This window comes from Scyliorhinus torazame, chromosome 10 (genome assembly GCF_047496885.1).
Source record: "Scyliorhinus torazame isolate Kashiwa2021f chromosome 10, sScyTor2.1, whole genome shotgun sequence".
Taxonomy (NCBI): Eukaryota; Metazoa; Chordata; class Chondrichthyes; order Carcharhiniformes; family Scyliorhinidae; genus Scyliorhinus; species Scyliorhinus torazame.
Genome location: NC_092716.1, coordinates 94,172,304 through 94,190,629, shown reverse-complemented (window position 1 = coordinate 94,190,629; position 18,326 = coordinate 94,172,304). Strand labels below are relative to the sequence as shown.

The following is an 18,326-nucleotide window of genomic DNA, read 5'->3' as shown; positions in this document are numbered from 1 at the left end:
CCACACAGGGCACACAGGTCGCTCCGGCCAAAGTCCAAGGCGAGAGAACAGCCAAAGGCAATAATTGCCAAATTACATACACATCAGGATCGGGAGAAGATCCTGCAGTGGGCAAGGCAGACAAAGGCGATCAGCTGGGAAGGACATAGAATACGAGTATACCAGGACATTGGGGCAGACCTGACAAAGCGCAAGGCCGAGTTCATCCAGGAGAAATGGGCTCTGTACAAAAGTGGAGTGAAATTCGGAATGCTATTCCCAGCCAGGCTCTTGGTTAAATCCCAAAACAAGGAACATTATTTTAACACACCAGCAGAGGCAGATGGGTTTGTGCAGACGAATGGCCTGGACAAAGGCAGACAAGGCAGCGGTGAGGACGAAGCGGAGAAGGGAAAGAGAAAAGAACTGTGATGTTGTTACAATGTTTGCGCAGGACAGTACTGCCATGCTTTGAGCAAAAACATCAGATCACAGGGAAAGGTGAGGGTAGCGGAACACAGGCGAGGGTGAAGAGGAGACAGAGGGAACAGCTATCTAGCGGGCATAGGAAAGGGGTAAGGTCAGCCCTGGGAGGGGACGGGAGGGGGGCCCACCCCATGAGCAGGGGGGGCCGACCCCATGAGCAGGGGGGGGCCGCAGTGCACCTCCCAGCAGGGAGGGAGCATCTGGCGCGGGGGGGGGGGGGGCAGGTTTGGAGCGACAGGGGCAGGGATGGGGAATGTAAGGGGGAGATAGGGAGGGGGGGCATGAGGGGGAAAGGATAGAAAGGGGGTCAGAGGCGGTAAGTGGGACCACAATGGGGATACGTGGATAGAAAAGGGATGGGTTTCAGATTGGCTTCCACAGGTAAGGTGCAGATTGAGGGAACAATTTGGCACCGCAAGCAGCCACTTTGGAGGACCTTTGGGCAAAAGGAAACCCAGGAGTGCAGGGTCGCACCAGAGTGATGTATACACAGTTGATGGCCATGTTGGGTGCCTCCTGGACAAAGGGAAAACCCGGAGCACAGGGTCCCAGTTTCATGGGGAAAACAGTGACCATGGCCATTTTGGGCAACCCCCTAACAAAGGGAAATCCTGGAGTGCAGGGGCGCATCCACCAGGTAAGTATGGTTCATCCCGCAGGAAGGATAGGGACAAAAGTCCTCCATACCAGGATTATCACCTGGAACATCAGGGGACTTAACAGCCCAGTGAAAGGTTCAGAATCTTTGCCCATTTGAGAAGTTTGAAAGCTGACATTGTCTTCTTCCAAGAGATGCACCTGAGGGAGAAGGACCCACTGCGGGTAAGGAATGACTGTGTGGGACCGAAATACCATTCATATTACAGGACAAAGGCTAGGGGGTAGCTATCTTGATTCGCAAGAGGACGGTGTTTATGGTGACAAGGACGGTTACGGACCAAGGGGGGGCGGCACATCATGGTCAGCGGGAACCTGGACATCGGTAGTCCTGGTAAACGTGTATGCACCCAATTTGGATTTCATAAAGAATGTAATGGGGAGCACGGTAGCACAGTGGTTAGCTTGTCACAGTTGCTTCACAGCTCCAGGGTCCCAGGTTCGATTCCTGGCTGGGTCACTGTCTGTGCGGAGTCTGCACGTTCTCCCGATGTCTGCGTGGGTTTCCTCCGGGTGCTCCGGTTTCCTCCCACAGTCTAAAGATGTGCAGGTTACGTGGATTGGCCATGCGAAATTGCCCTTAGTGTCCAAAAAGGTTAGATTGTGTTACGGGGATAGGGTGAAGGTGTGGGCTTAGGCGGGGTGATCTTTCCACGGGCCGATGCAAACTCAATGGGCCCAGTGGCCTCTTACTGCACTGTAAATTCTATGATTCTATGAAGAACATGGCAGAAATCCCGACATCGACACACACCGACTGATCATGAGGGGGACTTTAACTGCTTACAGGATCTATTGACGAACCGATCACACCCCAGAACGGGGGAAAAGACAGCCATGGCTAGGGAACTGGGAACGTTAATGGAGCAGATGGGGGCAGTTCCTGCAACTAGGTGAGAAGGATTCTCGGTCTTCTCACCAGTACACACGGTATATACCCGTATCGACTTCTTTGCAGTGGGGAAATCAGCACTTCCAGAAATAGTAAGAGCGAATACTCCGCAATAGTCATCTCCAACCACACTCCACACTATATGGATGTGAGGTTGGAGACGGGCTGTGCCAGTGCCCTGCATGGAGGTTGAACATAGACCTCTTGGCCGACAAGGTCTTCTGCCAGAAAACATCACAGGCCGCAGGCAAGCACATCATTATCAACCAGAATGGGGAAATCTCAACTTCCACATTCTGAGAGACACTGAAGGCGCTGATTAGGGGAGTGATTATAGCCTACGCGGCACATAGAGACATAGAGACAGGGAAGAGAGGCCAGCTAGATTACCAACTGATCGGCTCCACCCTGGAAGTCGACAAAAGATGCTCCAAGGCCCTGACCGTAGAGCTTCTGATGGAGGGGAAAAAGTTACAAATGGACTTTGCTATCTACCAAGAAGGCAGTGCACTAACTCCGCCAGACACGGTAGCCCATTTATGAGCATGAAGAGAAGGCTAGGCACCAAAAAAGGTCAATCAAGCCTTTGAGGCCTTCTACTGGGGACTATACACCTCCGAGTCCCCCGACGGGGACTCGGGGATGAAACGGTTCCTCGATGGACTGGACATGCCAGTCGTGGGGGACGATAGAAGGAGGGAGCTGGAACCACCACTAGGACTGGGTGAGGTCATGGAGAGCATCAACTCCATGCAGGTGGGGAAGTGCCGGGACCCGATGGGTTCCTGGCAGACTTCTACAAACAATTGTCATCTACTCTGGCCCCGCACCCACGGGAGATAGTCGCAAGCTCACCAGTGAGGGGCACTTTGGTTCCTACACTAACACAGGCCACGATATCGCTGATACCCAAAAAAGACAAAGACCCAATGGAATGCTCTGGCTGATTTTGCAATCCAGCTCTTCGTCTGTAGCATTGTAGATAGCAGATGAGGAACATATCAACCATGATAGAATGGCGGAGCAGACTCAGTGGGCCGAATGCCCTAATTCTGCTCCTATATCTTATGAACTTATGACTGGGGGCTATTCACAGTAACTTCATTGAAGCCTACTTGTGACAATAAGCGATTATTATATTATTATAATATTATTATTAAGATTGGGAGACACTGATAAACGAATAGCAATCTCAGGAAGACTGTCATTTTCACAGTCTGTACCCTCCCCGCCAATGACAGCGGTCGCACATCCCACCTTCGGAAGTCCCCTTTCATCTGCTCTATTAATCTGCCCAAATTTAATTTGTGAAGCTGACCCCAGTCCCGTGTCACTTGAATACCCAGGTACCTATAACTCCCTCCACAACCTTGAATGGCATCTCCCCCAATCTCCTCTCCTGCCCACTTGCCTGAATCGCAAAAACCTCGCCCTTGCCCATATCCAGTTTGTAACCTGAGAACCGGCCAAATTCCTCCAATATCCCCATAACCCCTGCAACCCCCCACCAATGGGTCCGTTATATAAAGTAGATCATCCGCACCGAGCGAGACCCTGTGTTCCACCCTCCCCTCGCACTGTCCCCCGTCAAACGTTCGATGTTCGCAGCGCCATTGCCAAAGGCTCTATGGCCAGGGCAAACAGCAGTGGGGAGAGTGGACATCCCTGTCTCGTCCCCCGACACAGGCTTAAATATCCTGACCGCACCTGATTCATCCTTATATTTGCCACTGGTGCCTGACAGAGCAACTGGACCCAATCCACAAATCCCTGCCCGAACTCAAATCTTCCCAGGACCTCCCACAAATATTTCCACTGCACCCGGTTGAGGCCTTTTCTGTATCCATGCCCACCGTCACCTCGACCTCACGCCCCCTATAGGCATCATTATTACATTAAGGAGCCACCTAATGTTGGTCGTCAGGTGTCGTCTCTTAACAAACCCCGCCTGGTCCTCCCCTATCACCCCTGGGACGCAGTCCTCTATACGTGTGGCCAGGATCTTTGCCAAAATTTTCACCCAGAGTGATTGGCCTATATGACCCACAGCTTTCCGGATCTTTATCTCGTTTTAACGTTGGGGAGAGCACTCCCGGCTCCTTACCAAAAGCTACCCCAGTAACCCGGAAAACTTCTCATGAAACTCCACCGGGTATCCGTCCGGTCCCGGGGCTATGCCCGATTGCATCCCCCCCCCCCCCCAACCCCTCTATTACCTCCCCGAGCCCGATTGGGGCACCCAGACCCTCCACCAGCTCCTCATCTTTCCTCTGGAACTCCATATCCCCAAAATCATTTCACCCCCATCTCCCCGGCTGGGGGTTCCGATTTATACAATTTACTGTAAAACTCCCGAAACACATCATTCACCCCCCGCCCCCGGGTCCAGAACCACCTTCCCCCCTGTGTCCCTCACTTACCCAATCTCTCTCGCCACCTCCTGTTTCCTCAGCTGGTGCGCCAGCATCCTGCTGGCTTTCTCCCCATATTCATACACCGCCCCCCCTTACCCTCCTCAGCTGTCCCTCCGCCTTACCTGTGAACAGGAGCCCAAATCTAGCTGCAGTCTCTGTTGCTCTTTCAACAGCCCGTCATCCGGAGACTCCGCATATCTCCTGCCAACCTGTAAAATTTGACCCACCAGTCTGTCTAACTTCGCCCGCTCCGCCTTCTCCTTACGGGCCCGAATTGAGATGAATTCTCCCCTGATATCCGCCTTCAGTGCCTCCTAAACCACCCCCGCCAACACCTCACCCATATCATTGATCCTGGTGTATCCCCGAATGGCCTCCCTCACCTGCTCACACACCTCCTCCTCCGCTAACAGCCCCATATCCAACCGCCATTGCAGGTGCTGGGCCTTTTGTTTACTAACGCAAGTCCACCCAGTGCGGAGCGTGGTCTGACATCACGATTGCTGAATATTCAGCATCTACCACCTCTGCCAGCAGCGTTTTGTCCATCACAAAGAAGTCTATTTGGAATATATCCCATGCACATCGGAGTAGAACGGAAATTCCTTACTCCTCGACCTCCCAATCTTCACGGATCGCCCCCCCCCCCCCCCCCCCCCCCGTCCCGCATGAGCTCCATGAACCCCCTGAGCTCCTTTGCCATAGCTGATACCTTCCCAGACTTGGAACTTGGCCGGTCCAACTTTGGATCAAGAACCGTATTAAAATTCCCTCCCATGATCAGTTGATGCGAATCTAGGTCTGAAATCTTCTTCAGTACCCGCCTCATAAATTCCACATTGTCTCATTTCGGGGCATATATATTCACCAACGCTACAGCCATTCCCTCCAGTTTCCCACTGACCATAACATATCTCCCCCCCGGGTCCGCCTCTATATTCCCCACCTCGAACACCACTGGCTTATTAACCAGAATTGCCACACCCCTCGTTCTGAAGTCTAACCCCGAATGAAACACTTGTCCAACCCATCTCTTCCTTCGTCTAATCTGGTCCCCACCTTCAAATGTGTCTCTTGCAACATGGCCACATACGCCTTCAGTTGCCTCAAGTGCACGAACACACGGACCCTTTTGACTGGCCCATTCAGTCCCTGAACATTCCACGTGACCAGCCTGGACAGGGGGGCACCCCCCCCCCCCCTCCCCTGCCGATCAGCCATAAACTCTCCTAGGCCATTCTTCGGCCTATGTCCCACACCTACCCTGGCCTGCGCGCGGGCAACCACCGTCCTCAGCCCTCCTCCTCCACTTTGAAAGTCCCCTCCCCGTTAGCAATAATGTTCCCCCCCCACTCTCCCTCCAACTCCCCCAACAGATCTTCAGCCCACCCCCCCATTAAGCTTCTGTGAACTAGCCCACCCAGCTAGCCTGGCAGCCCCCGCCCATGGCGCCTAGCATCCTACCCCCATGCTGATTCCCCTCCCCCCCCGTTCAAACTTTAGGTTCTAACAATCAAGACAAGAGCAAGAAGGAAATACAAACAAACAATCCCTCCCAAGACCCGAACAAAGAGACCAACCCCTCATCCCTTAACAAAGAACTGTAAACAAGCCTAAAGTCAAAAAATATAAAAAAGAAAAACGAACACCAAAACCAAGTTTTTCATCACACAGTACATTCACTCTGCTTCTCCTCCATCAAAGTTCAAAGTCCTCCTTCTCCTGCCAGTCCATTCTCTTTCATGAAGTACACTGCCGAGCCAAAGTATAACTCCCGACACCCATAGGTCACCCATAGGCGAGCCGGCTACAGTAGCCCGAACTTTACGCCCTTCTTGTACAGGGCCTACTTGACCTTATTAAAGCTCGCCCCCCACATGGATCACGCCACCTTCCCATTGCAATGCCTCGTCTGCCTGGCCCTCCTCATGATACGCTCCTTATCAAGGAACCAATGCAACCGGACCACCATCGCCCTCGGCTGCTCGCCCCCCTGGGGCTTGTTCATCAGTGCATTGTGGACTCGATCCACCTATAACGGCCGGTCAAACATACCTTCCCCAAGCAACTTCTCCAGCATCTTCCCGATGTACGCACCCGCATCCGATCCTTCGCTCCCTTCCGGCAGACCCACAATCCGAATGTTCTGCCTACGAGATTGGTTCTCCATGTCCCCCAGTTTCTCTATTGTGGTGCACAGGCAGAGCTGAACTGTACATAGAGAGATGGTTTGGGGGCACAGGCAGAGCTGCAATGTGCCAAGAGATATTGTTGTGGGTCACAGGCAGAGCTGCACTGTACCCAAAGATATTGTGTGGGGCACAAGCAGAGCTGCACTATATCTAGAGAAACTGTTGCAGGACACAGGTAGGGCTGCACTGTACCAGGGAGACGGTTGCGGGGCACAGGCGGAACTGCACTCTACACAGAGAGACTGTTTTGGGGCACAGACAGGGCTGCACTGAACCCAGAGAGATGGTTGTGGGGCACAGGCAGGACTGCACTGTACATGGAGAGACTGTAGTGGGGTACAGGCAGAGCTGCACTGTACCCAGAGAGACAGTTGTGGGGCACAGGCAACACTGCACTGTACACGGAGGGACTGCGGTGGGGCACAGGCAGGACTACATTGTACCCGGATAGACTGTGGTGGGGGCACAGGCAGGACTACACTGTACCCGGAGGGACTGTTGTGGGGCACAGGCAGGACTACACTGTACCCAGAGGGACTATGGGGCACAGGCAGGGTTACTCTGTACCCGGAGGGACTGTGATGGGGCACAGGCAGAGCTACACTGTACCCAAATGGACTGTGGTGGGGGCACAGGCAGGACTACACTGTACCCGGATGGATTGTGGTGGGGGCACAAGCAGGACTACATTGTACCCGGAGGGACTGTGGTGGGGCACAGGCAGGACTACACTGTACTCAGAGAGAATGTCATGGGGTACAGGCATGGCTACTCTGCCCAATTTGAGGGATGCAAGTCTCGGGTGAGAATTACGACCCCAATGGCACGTGTGAATGGTAGATTCGCCATCTGTTTATGCTGGCAAGAATCCTATCGTTCTGCTCCATTGTTTAACCTCCAGCCCGTTGTTAAACCTGCCACAGGGGGAGGTGTCGGACTGGAAAATCCCACCCAAAGAACATGATGAAACCAAGCTGCTGGGAATAATATTTGTTAAATTCATTTTGGGGATGTGGGCTTCGCTGGCTCGGCCAGCATTTATTACAATACATGTTCAGTTAAATGTTGCCTCTTTTCTCCTTCATGATGCCTTCTATTGTTTAACAACAGAACCTAACACACAGAAAGCCGCAGCCTTTAAAAACACAACAATAGATTTTTAAAAATACAAGCGAAATCAGCATCTGCACAAACATGTGGAAAGAGAAAATATTTGTTAATATCACATGTTTTGGTAACTAAAAACTGGAGCGAGACTGACCAAAATGAGTTTTTTCAATTTACTATATTTACAGATGTTTCTTTTTATCTCTAACAGGTGAAAAGGACAAAGACAGATGCGAGAAACTTGGTTAGTGATCTGATTTTCTAACATTATTCAGAATCTCTGTTCTCTTTTAGTTCTTTTGCTTAGTGTCTGGATACAACAGAAAGAAACAAGAATGTGACAATTGTTGCACAAGAGAGAGGAAGAAAGCGAGAAACTGTGGGCTGGATTCTCCGATTTTGCAGCTATGTCCGGAGGAAGCGTCTGGTCTTACGACCAAAATGTCGGTGCCGCTCCGCACCGAAGCTCGGCCCAGTGGGGGACTAGCAGCCGCACCATGTAAAGCCCCCGGCTTTACTTGCCGAAGCGGACGCAGAATGGCCGGTTCCGTGGCCGATCATGCACGCGGCGGCAGCTACACCATACAACATGAAGCCAGCCGCGTGTGGACCCAGCCTCCAAGATAGTGCCCCCCTGTGACCCCCCCTCGCCACCCCCAGTTCACCCCGCACCAGTCTCCCCAGTACCTGCCAAAGACCCCGTATCAGCGGAACGGCTCCCCCCGACTGTGGCGGCGCTGGACACATCTGCAGCCACCATGCCAGGCTCACGAAAGTTGAGAGGAGACGTGCCCCACGCCGTCGGGAAGTTAGCCCATCAGGGGCGGAGCATCGGCGGAGGGCTCAGGTGACGTCCTGAGACTGACCCAACGGCGTGCGTCATACTCCTCGAGTGCGCCGTTTTTGAGAGGGTGGAGCATTCATAAAATGGGGTCGACCCCGCTTTCGGCGTAAAATCGGATTCACCGGCCGATCGTGATTTTGGTGTCAGCAATCGGAGAATCCTGCCCTGTGCATTTATAAAGCACCTGTCACAGCCTTACAATAGCCCAAAGGACACAACAGGAAATAAAATGCTTCGTCAGTATTAAACATGGCAGCCAGTTTTTGTTCAGTAAAGACCCAATTAATGGAATGATTTGAAAATCTGTTTTAATGATGTTGAATGTGGAATAAACGATAGAGGTGATAATTCTACTGCTCATTCTCAACTAGACCCAACAGATCATTTATGTTCACTTGTGAGGATCGGTAGGACCTCAGAGAATAATTTCCCATATAAAAGATTCTCCGTTTGGGAGACTAAGTCCCCACGCCGTCATGAAAATGGTGGTGTTTACGTCAGGAAACTGGCGCAAAGTGGCCACAGATACCCTGTTCGGGGGTGGGGGGAGTGGGGGCTAGCAGGGAGGCAGCATAGAGTTCCCAGCTCGAGTTGCCGATGCGGCCCGGAGCATTGCCGGGTCCACGGCCACGCATGCTCTCGGCGGCTGCTCGCACGCTCTGGACCACACCCCGACAGAACCCCCAGTCCCAAATGAAGCCCCCCCTGCCCGCGGATCAGCCCTCCCCTGACTGTGGCAGCGCTGGATTGAGTCTGCAGCCGCCACGCTGAGTTCATGACAGGTGAGACCATGAGACTCCCACGCCGTCGGGAACTCGGCCAGTCGGGGACGGAGCATCGCCGCGCCGGCCTCTGGCAATGGCTTGAGTCCGTTGATACAGAGTGCGAATGGCTCTGTGATGCAATGGGAAGCGCGTTGGACTTCTAGACAGTGGTTGATACAGCGTGCACTGTACTCCTTGAGTTTGCCACTTTTCAGGGGGCGGAGCATCGTGATAGCGGCGCCGCCATAGATTTTGGATCATCGGGGATTCTCCGCCCCCTCACCGAGCGCGATTTCGCCGTTGGGGATCAGTAAATCCAGCCCAGAATCTGTATTATTCCCTCAGTTATGGCACTGAGGGACCTCGGTGATGGGGATGTGCTGAGCAGTTGCACATCAGCTGGGTCTCCTCCAAAGGACAAGAAGATAGGCACTTCTAGCTGAAGTTAGACCACAGAAACTGGACTAAAACACCCCCTCACCCTCAACAATACAAGGATCAACACAAATGCCTGAAAGCAGCAGCCCCAGAGGCCGTAGAGACCCCAAAAATGGTGGTAAAGGGCAGGAGTGGCGACCAAACGGGTCAGCAGATCCACGAGGCGAGGGGTCACCGACCACTCCCGAGAGAGGGAGACCAGTGATCTGTAAAACAAGCCACCCCCCCGCCACCATGGCCAGGAGATGGATGGACCTGAGAGAGCTGAAGGAGGATATAAAAATAGAGATCAAGGCGGCGGTGAAGGTGGCAGTGGCGGAGGCGCTGGGGCCCTTGACAAAATGGGGAAGAGGCTGGACACCCAGGGGGACACGATAAAGGAACTGGAGAAAGCCTCACAGACTGGAGTGACCGAATCATCGCTCTGGAGGCCGAAATAAAGAGGTTCGTGGTGACTCAGTGGAACCTGAAGGGTAAGGTGGAGGACCAGGAAAACCGGCCGCGACACCAGAACATCAGGATAGTGGGCCTGTAGGGCACTGGCAGGACTGCGCTATACCAGGGAGACTGATGTGGGGCACAGGCAGGGCTGCACTGTACCCGGAGAGACTGTTGTGAGACACAGGCAGGGCTGCACTGTACCCAGAGAGACTGTTGTTGGGCACAGGCAGGGCTGCACTGTACCCGGAGAGACTGTTGTGAGACACAGGCAGGGCTGCACTGTACCCAGAGAGACTGTTGTTGGGCACAGGCAGGGCTGCACTGTACCCAGAGACCGGTGTGTGTCACAGGCAGGACTGTACCCTAACTGGAGAGACTGTTGTGGGACACAGACAACTCGGCAATTTCGCCGCAGTGATTGTTGTGGAGAACAGTAGGGCTGCACTGTTCCCTGAGAGACTGTATGGGGAACAGGCAGGACTGCATTGTACTCAGCAAGACTGTTGTGAAAAACAGGCAGCGCTGCACTGTACCAGGTGAGACTGTTGCGGGGAACAGGCAGGGCTGCACTGTACCCTGAGAGACTGTGTGGGGAACAGGCAGGACTGCATTGTGCTCAGCAAGACTGTTGTGGAAAACAGGCAGCGCTGCACTGTACCAGGAGAGACTGTTGCGGGGAACAGGCAGGGCTGCACTGTACTCAGAGAGACTGTTATGGGGAACAGGCAGGACTGCATTGTACTCAGCAAGACTTGTGGAAAACAGGCAGCGCTGCACTGTACCCGGAGAGACTGTTGCGGTGAACAGGCAGGGCTGCACTGTACCCAGAGAAACTGTTATGGGGAACAGGCAGGACTGCATTGTACTCAGCAAGACTGTTGTGGAAAACAGCCAACACTGCACTGTACCCGGAGTGACTGTTGCAGGGAATAGGCAGGGCTGCACTGTACCCGGAGAGGCTGTTTCAGGACACAGGCAGGGCTGTACTGGACCCAGAGAGACTGTTGTGGGGCACAGGCAGGGCTGCACTGTACTTGGAGAGACTTTTGGGGCACAGGCAGTACTTACTGTATCTGGCAAGACTGTTGCGGTACACACGCAGAGCCAAACTGTATATAGAGAGATAGTTTTGGGGCACAGGCAGAGCTGCAATATACCTGATGCGCGATCAATTGCACAAAGACAAGAGTTGAATACAACTGAGGCTTTATTGCTCTAAGATAGAACATAGAACATAGAACAATACAGCGCAGTACAGGCCCTTCGGCCCACGATGTTGCACCGAAACAAAAGCCATCTAACCTACACTATACCATTATCATCCATATGTTTATCCAATAAACTTTTAAATGCCCTCAATGTTGGCGAGTTCACTACTGTAGCAGGTAGGGCATTCCACGGCCTCACTACTCTTTGCGTAAAGAACCTACCTCTGACCTCTGTCCTATATCTATTACCCCTCAGTTTAAAGTTATGTCCCCTCGTGCCAGCCATTTCCATCCGCGGGAGAAGGTTCTCACTGTCCACCCTATCCAACCCCCTGATCATTTTGTATGCCTCTATTAAGTCTCCTCTTAACCTTCTTCTCTCCAACGAAAACAACCTCAAGCCCATCAGCCTTTCCTCATAAGATTTTCCCTCCATACCAGGCAACATCCTGGTAAATCTCCTCTGCACCCGCTCCAAAGCCTCCACGTCCTTCCTATAATGCGGTGACCAGAACTGTACGCAATACTCCAAATGCGGCTGTACCAGAGTTCTGTACAGCTGCAACGTGACCTCCTGACTCCGGAACTCAATACCTCTACCAATAAAGGCCAACACTCCATCGGCCTTCTTCACCACCCTATCAACCTGGGTGGCAACTTTCAGGGATCTATGTACATGGACACCTAGATCCCTCTGCTCATCCACACTTTCAAGAACTTTTCCATTAGCCAAATATTTCACATTCCTGTTATTCCTTCCAAAGTGAATCACCTCACACTTCTCTACATTAAACTCCATTTGCCACCTCTCAGCCCAGCTCTGCAGCTTATCTATATCCCTCTGTAACCTGCTACTTCCTTCCACACTATCGACAACACCACCGACTTTAGTATCGTCTGCAAATTTACTCACCCACCCGTCTGCGCCTTCCTCTAGGTCATTGATAAAAATGACAAACAGCAACGGCCCCAGAACAGATCCTTGTGGTACTCCACTTGTGACTGAACTCCATTCTGAACATTTCCCATCAACCACCAACCTCTGTCTTCTTTCAGCTAGCCAATTTCTGATCCACATCTCTAAATCACCCTCAATCCCCAGCCTCCGTATTTTCTGCAATAGCCTACCGTGGGGAACCTTATCAAACGCTTTGCTGAAATCCATATACACCACATCAACTGCTCTACCCTCGTCTACCTGTTCAGTCACCTTCTCAAAGAACTCGATAAGGTTTGTGAGGCATGACCTACCCTTCACAAAGCCATGCTGACTATCCCTGATCATATTATTCCTATCTAGATGATTATAAATCTTGTCTCTTATAATCCCCTCCAAGACTTTACCCACTACAGACGTGAGGCTCACCGGTCTATAGTTGCCGGGGTTGTCTCTGCTCCCCTTTTTGAACAAAGGGACCACATTTGCTATCCTCCAGTCCTCTGGCACTATTCCTGTAGCCAATGATGACATAAAAATCAAAGCCAATGGTCCAGCAATCTCTTCCCTGGCCTCCCAGAGAATCCTAGGATAAATCCCATCAGGTCCCGGGGACTTATCTATTTTCAGCCTATCCAGAATTGCCAACACCTCTTCCCTACGTACCTCAATGCCATCTAATCTATTTACCTGGAGCTCAGCATTCTCCTCCACAACATTATCTTTTTCCTGAGTGAATACTGACGAAAAATATTCATTTAGTATCTCGCCTATCTCTTCAGACTCTACACACAACTTCCCATCCCTGTCCTTGACTGGTCCTACTCTTTCCCTAGTCATTCGCTTATTCCTGACATACCTATAGAAAGCTTTTGGGTTTTCCTTGATCCTTCCTGCCAAATACTTCTCATGTCCCCTCCTTGCTCGTCTTAGCTCTCTCTTTAGATCCTTCCTCGCTACCTTGTAACTATCCATCGCCCCAACTGAAACTTCACACCTCATCTTCACATAGGCCTCCTTCTTCCTCTTAACAAGAGATTCCACTTCTTTGGTAAACCATGGTTCCCTCGCTCTGCACCTTCCTCCCTGCCTGACCGGTACATACTTATCAAGAACACGCAGTAGCTGATCCTTGAACAAGCTCCACTTATCCAGTGTGTCCAACACTTGCAGCCTACTTCTCCACCTTATCCCCCCCAAGTCACGTCTAATGGCATCATAATTTCCCTTCCCCCAGCTATAACTCTTGCCCTGTGGTGTATACTTATCCCTTTCCATCCTTAACGTAAACGTCACCGAATTGTGGTCACTGTCCCCAAAGTGCTCACCTACCTCCAAATCCAACACCTGGCCTGGTTCATTACCCAAAACCAAATCCAATGTGGCCTCGCCTCTTGTTGGCCTGTCAACAAACTGTGTCAGGAAACCCTCCTGCACACACTGTACAAAAGACGACCCATCTAATGTACTCGAACTATATCTTTTCCAGTCAATATTTGGAAAGTTAAAGTCTCCCATAATAACTACCCTGTTACTTTCGCTCTTATCCAGGATCATCCTCGCCATCTTTTCCTCTACATCCCTAGAACTATTTGGAGGCCTATAGAAGACTCCCAACAGTGTGACCTTTCCTTCCATGTTTCTAACCTCAGCCCATACTACCTCGGAAGATGAGTCCCCATCTAGCATCCTCTCCGCCACCGTAATACTGCTCTTGACTAGCAGCGCCACACCTCCCCCTCTTTTGCCTCCTTCTCTGAGCTTACTAAAACACCTAAACCCCGGAACCTGCAACATCCATTCCTGTCCCTGCTCTATCCATGTCTCCGAAATGGCCACAACATCGAAGTCCCAGGTACCAACCCATGCTGCCAGTTCCCCTACCTTGTTTCGTATACTCCTGGCAATGAAGTAGACACACTTCAAACCACCTACCTGAACACTGGCCCCCTCCTGCAACGTCAAATGTGAGCTCCTGACCTCTATACTCTCATTCTCCCTTACCCTAAAACTACAATCCAGGTTCCCATGCCCCTGCTGCATTAGTTTAAACCCCCCCAAAGAGCACTAACAAATCTCCCCCCCAGGATATTTGTGCCCCGCAGGTTCAGATGTAGACCATCCTGTCTGTAGAGGTCCCACCTTCCCCAGAAAGAGCCCCAGTTATCCAGAAATCTGAATCCCTCCCGCCTGCACCATCCCTGTAGCCACGTGTTTAATTGCTCTCTCTCCCTATTCCTCATCTCACTATCACGTGGCACGGGCAACAACCCAGAGATAACAACTCTGTTTGTTCTAGTTCTGAGCTTCCATCCTAGCTCCCTGAAAGCCTGCCTGACATCCTTATCCCCTTTCCTACCTATGTCGTTAGTGCCAATGTGGACCACGACTTGGGGCTGCTCCCCCTCCCCCTTAAGGACCCGGAAAACACGATCCGAGACATCACGTACCCTTGCACCTGGGAGGCAACATACCAAACGTGAGTCTCTCACGCTCCCACAAAATCTCCTATCTGTGCCCCTGACTATCGAGTCCCCAATTACTAATGCTCTGCTCCTCTCCCCCCTTCCCTTCTGAGCAACAGGGACAGACTCCGTGCCAGAGGCCCGTACCCCATGGCTTACCCCTGGTAAGTCGTCCCCCCAACAAGTATCCAAAGCGGTATACTTGTTTCTCAGGGGAACGACCGCAGGGGATCCCTGCACTGACTGCTTCTTCCCAGTCCCTCTTACAGTTACCCATCTATCTCCAATCTTTGGTGTAACTAATTCCCTGAAGCTGCTATCTATGACCCCCTCTGCCTCCCGAATGATCCGAAGTTCTTCCAACTCCAGCTCCAGTTCCCTAACTCGGTCTTGGAGGAGCTGGAGATGGCAGCACTTCCTGCAGGTAAAATCAGCAGGGACACTAACGGCATCCCTCACCTCAAACATCCTGCAGGAGGAACATTGCACTCCCTTCCCTGCCATCCCTCTAACTTTCTACCAAGATCTGGCTAACAACTAAATTAAATTTTTTATATTAAAAAAAATATTAATAACAATAATAAAATATGGTACTTACCTCACACCAATGGGTTTTATTATTAGGTTAGAGGAGGAGGGCGGGTGGGAGACACTACACGTGTAGTGTCTCGGGTTTCCTCTCCACCAGAATTTATTGGTGAGGGTCTTCCCAGAAGTCCGCGGGTCGACTTCCTGTTCCCACCTTAAACACTAAAATTTAAAAAAAAAAAATTTAAAGGAGAGACTTACCTCCCAGAAAGATGTGCGGCATTCCACAGCAGCTGGCAAATTGGCTGCTGCACGGAGGACACACATATTTATACTCCACCTACTGGGCGGAGCCAGCAGGCAGGGACTACCGCCGTACCTGTCGTACAGGTCCTACCATACATCACCTAATATAGGTGCAACAATGGTTTACCACATTCACCCCCTGTTAAAATTGAGTCCGGCGGGGGTGGTGGAGAACTACATACAACAACTGAATTTTACATATACAATATTTGTGAGAAGAAAAATGTCTTTTGAAGTCCAGTGGACCAGTTAGAGGTTTAACCGGTCCGGAGCCTTGCTGTGCCGCTGGGAGTGACGGAGTGGTGGCGGCGATGTCGATGCTGGTCTCGTCTTCGGTGACTCCGGGAGCGTGCCAAAATCCTCTTCATCCTCGGGCGTGGGCAGGGGGAGGACGGATGGTCCTGGGGGGGTTGCTGCTGGGAGCGCCGGCAGAGGGGAGGATGGCGCCGGGCCGGAGGGGTGTGTGTGGGGAACCTGCTGGTGCCAGGTCCCTCAGGGAGACAGTATCCTGGCGGCCGTCGGGGTACGCCACGTAGGCATACTGGGGGTTCGCATGGAGCAACTGCACCCTCTCCACCAACGGGTGCGCCTTGTGGAGTCGGACGTGCCTACGGAGAAGGACGGGTCCTGGAGCTGCGAACCAAGTCGGGAGCGACACCCCGGATGTGGACTTCCTGGGGAAGACAAAGAGACATTCATGGGGTGTGTTGTTAGTGGCGGTGCAGAGTATTGACCAAATGGAGCGTAGTGCATCAGGGAGGACCTCCTGCCAGTGGGAGGCCGGGATGTTCCTGGACCATAGGGCCAGTTGGACGGCCCTCCATACTGTCCCATTCTCCCTCTCTACCTGTCCATTTCCCCGGGGGTTACACTGATGCAGCTCATCACTCATGAATGAGGATCCCCTGTCACTGTGGATGTAGGCGGGGAAACCGAACAGAGCAAAGATTGTGTTGAGGGCTTTGATGACGGTGGCAGACGTCATGTCGGGGCATGGGATGGTGAAGGGGAATCTGGAGTACTCATCGGCCACACTGAGGTACGGCGGTAGTCCCTGCCTGCTGGCTCTGCCCAGTAGGCAGAGTATAAACATGTGTGTCTTCTGTGCAGCAGCCATTTCACCAGCTGCTGTGGAAGGCCACACATCTTAGAGCAATAAAGCCTCAGTTGTATTCAACTCTCGTCTTTGTACAATTGATCGTGCATCAGGTATATTGCAGCTCTGCCAGTGCCCCAAACCATCTCTCCATATACAGTTCGGCTCTGCATGTGTACCGCAACAGTTTTGCCGGATACAGTACAGTACTGCCTGTGCCCCAAAATTCTCTCCAGCTACAGTGCAGCCCTGCCTGTGCCCTACAACAATCTCTCTCTGGTTAAGCACAGGCCAAATCGCTGGCTTTGAAAGCAGACCAAGGCAGGCCAGCCGCACGGTTCAATTCCCGTACCAGCCTCCCCAAACAGGCGCCTGAATGTGGCGACTAGGGGCTTTTCACAGTAACTTCATTTGAAGCCTACTTGTGACAATAAGCGATTTTCATTTCATTTCAAAATACGTGTTACGGTCGGTGGAAAGGAGGGGCCCTTTGAAATCCACGCTGAGGCGTTCAAAGGGGCGGGAGAACTTCACCAGGCGCGCATGGTCTGGCTGGTAGAAGTGCGGTTTGCACTCCGCACAGACCTGGCAGTCCCTGGTGATTGTCCGTACTTCCTCGACGGAGTAGGGTAGATTGCGGGCCTTTATAAAATGGTACAGCCGTGTGATTCCAGGGTGACAAAGGCTGTCGTGCAGGGCCCGGAGTCGTGCAGGTGGAGAGCTCGATTCTCCACCTCAAGATCTTATCATTCTTGATCTTGCCCTGCTGTGTGTTATTGAACATGAAGGCTACCGACCGTTGGTCAGTGAGGAGAGTGAATCTCCTGCCGGCCAGGTAATGCCTCCAATGCCGCACAGCTTCAACGATAGCTTAGGCCTCTTTTTCGACGGATGGGTGCCGAATTTCTGAGGCATGAAGGGTGCGGGAAAAAAATGCCACGGGCCTGCCTGCCTGATTGAGGGCGGCGGCTAGGGTGACGTCTGATGCGTCGTGCTCCACTTGAAAGGGCAGCATCTCGTCTATTGCGTGCATCCCAGCCTTGGCGATATCGGCTCTGATACGGGCGAAGACCTGTTGAGCCTCGGCTGTCAGGGGAAAATGGGTGGACTGTATGAGTGGGCGGACCTTGTCCGCATAGTTTGGGATCCACTGGGCGGAGTATGAAAAGAAACCCAGGCAGCGTTTGAGTGCCTTGGGGCAGTGGGGGAGGGAGGGCTCCATGAGGGGGCGCATGCGGTCGGGATCGGGTCCCAGAACTCCGTTCTGGACCACATAGCCGAGGACGGCTAAGCGTTTCGTGCTGAACACGCACTTCTCCTTGTTGTAGGTGAGCTTTAGGAGAGTGGCGGTGTGGAGAAATTTGGCAAGGTTGGCATCGTGGTCCTGCTGATCATGGCCGCAGGTGGTGACATTGTCTAGGTACGGAAAGGTGGCCCGCAAACCGTACCGGTCGACCATTCGGTCCATCTCCCTTTGGAAGACTGAGACCCAGTTGGTGACGCCGAAGGGAACCCTGAGGAAGTGATAGAGGCGACCGTCTGCCTCAAAGGCAGTGTATGGACCGTCCGCTT

The 18,326-nt window shown here is 52.4% G+C and overlaps 1 long non-coding RNA gene across 1 annotated transcript in view; it reads left to right on the top strand.

Moving 5' to 3' along the window:
• Nucleotides 1-18,326, top strand: part of LOC140384846 (uncharacterized) — a 409,015-nt gene that overhangs the window by 331,613 nt on the left and 59,076 nt on the right. The window contains exon 3 of the long non-coding RNA XR_011933169.1: nt 7,939-7,971. This is a non-coding gene — a long non-coding RNA (uncharacterized lncRNA). The remainder of the gene's footprint in view (nt 1-7,938; nt 7,972-18,326) is intronic.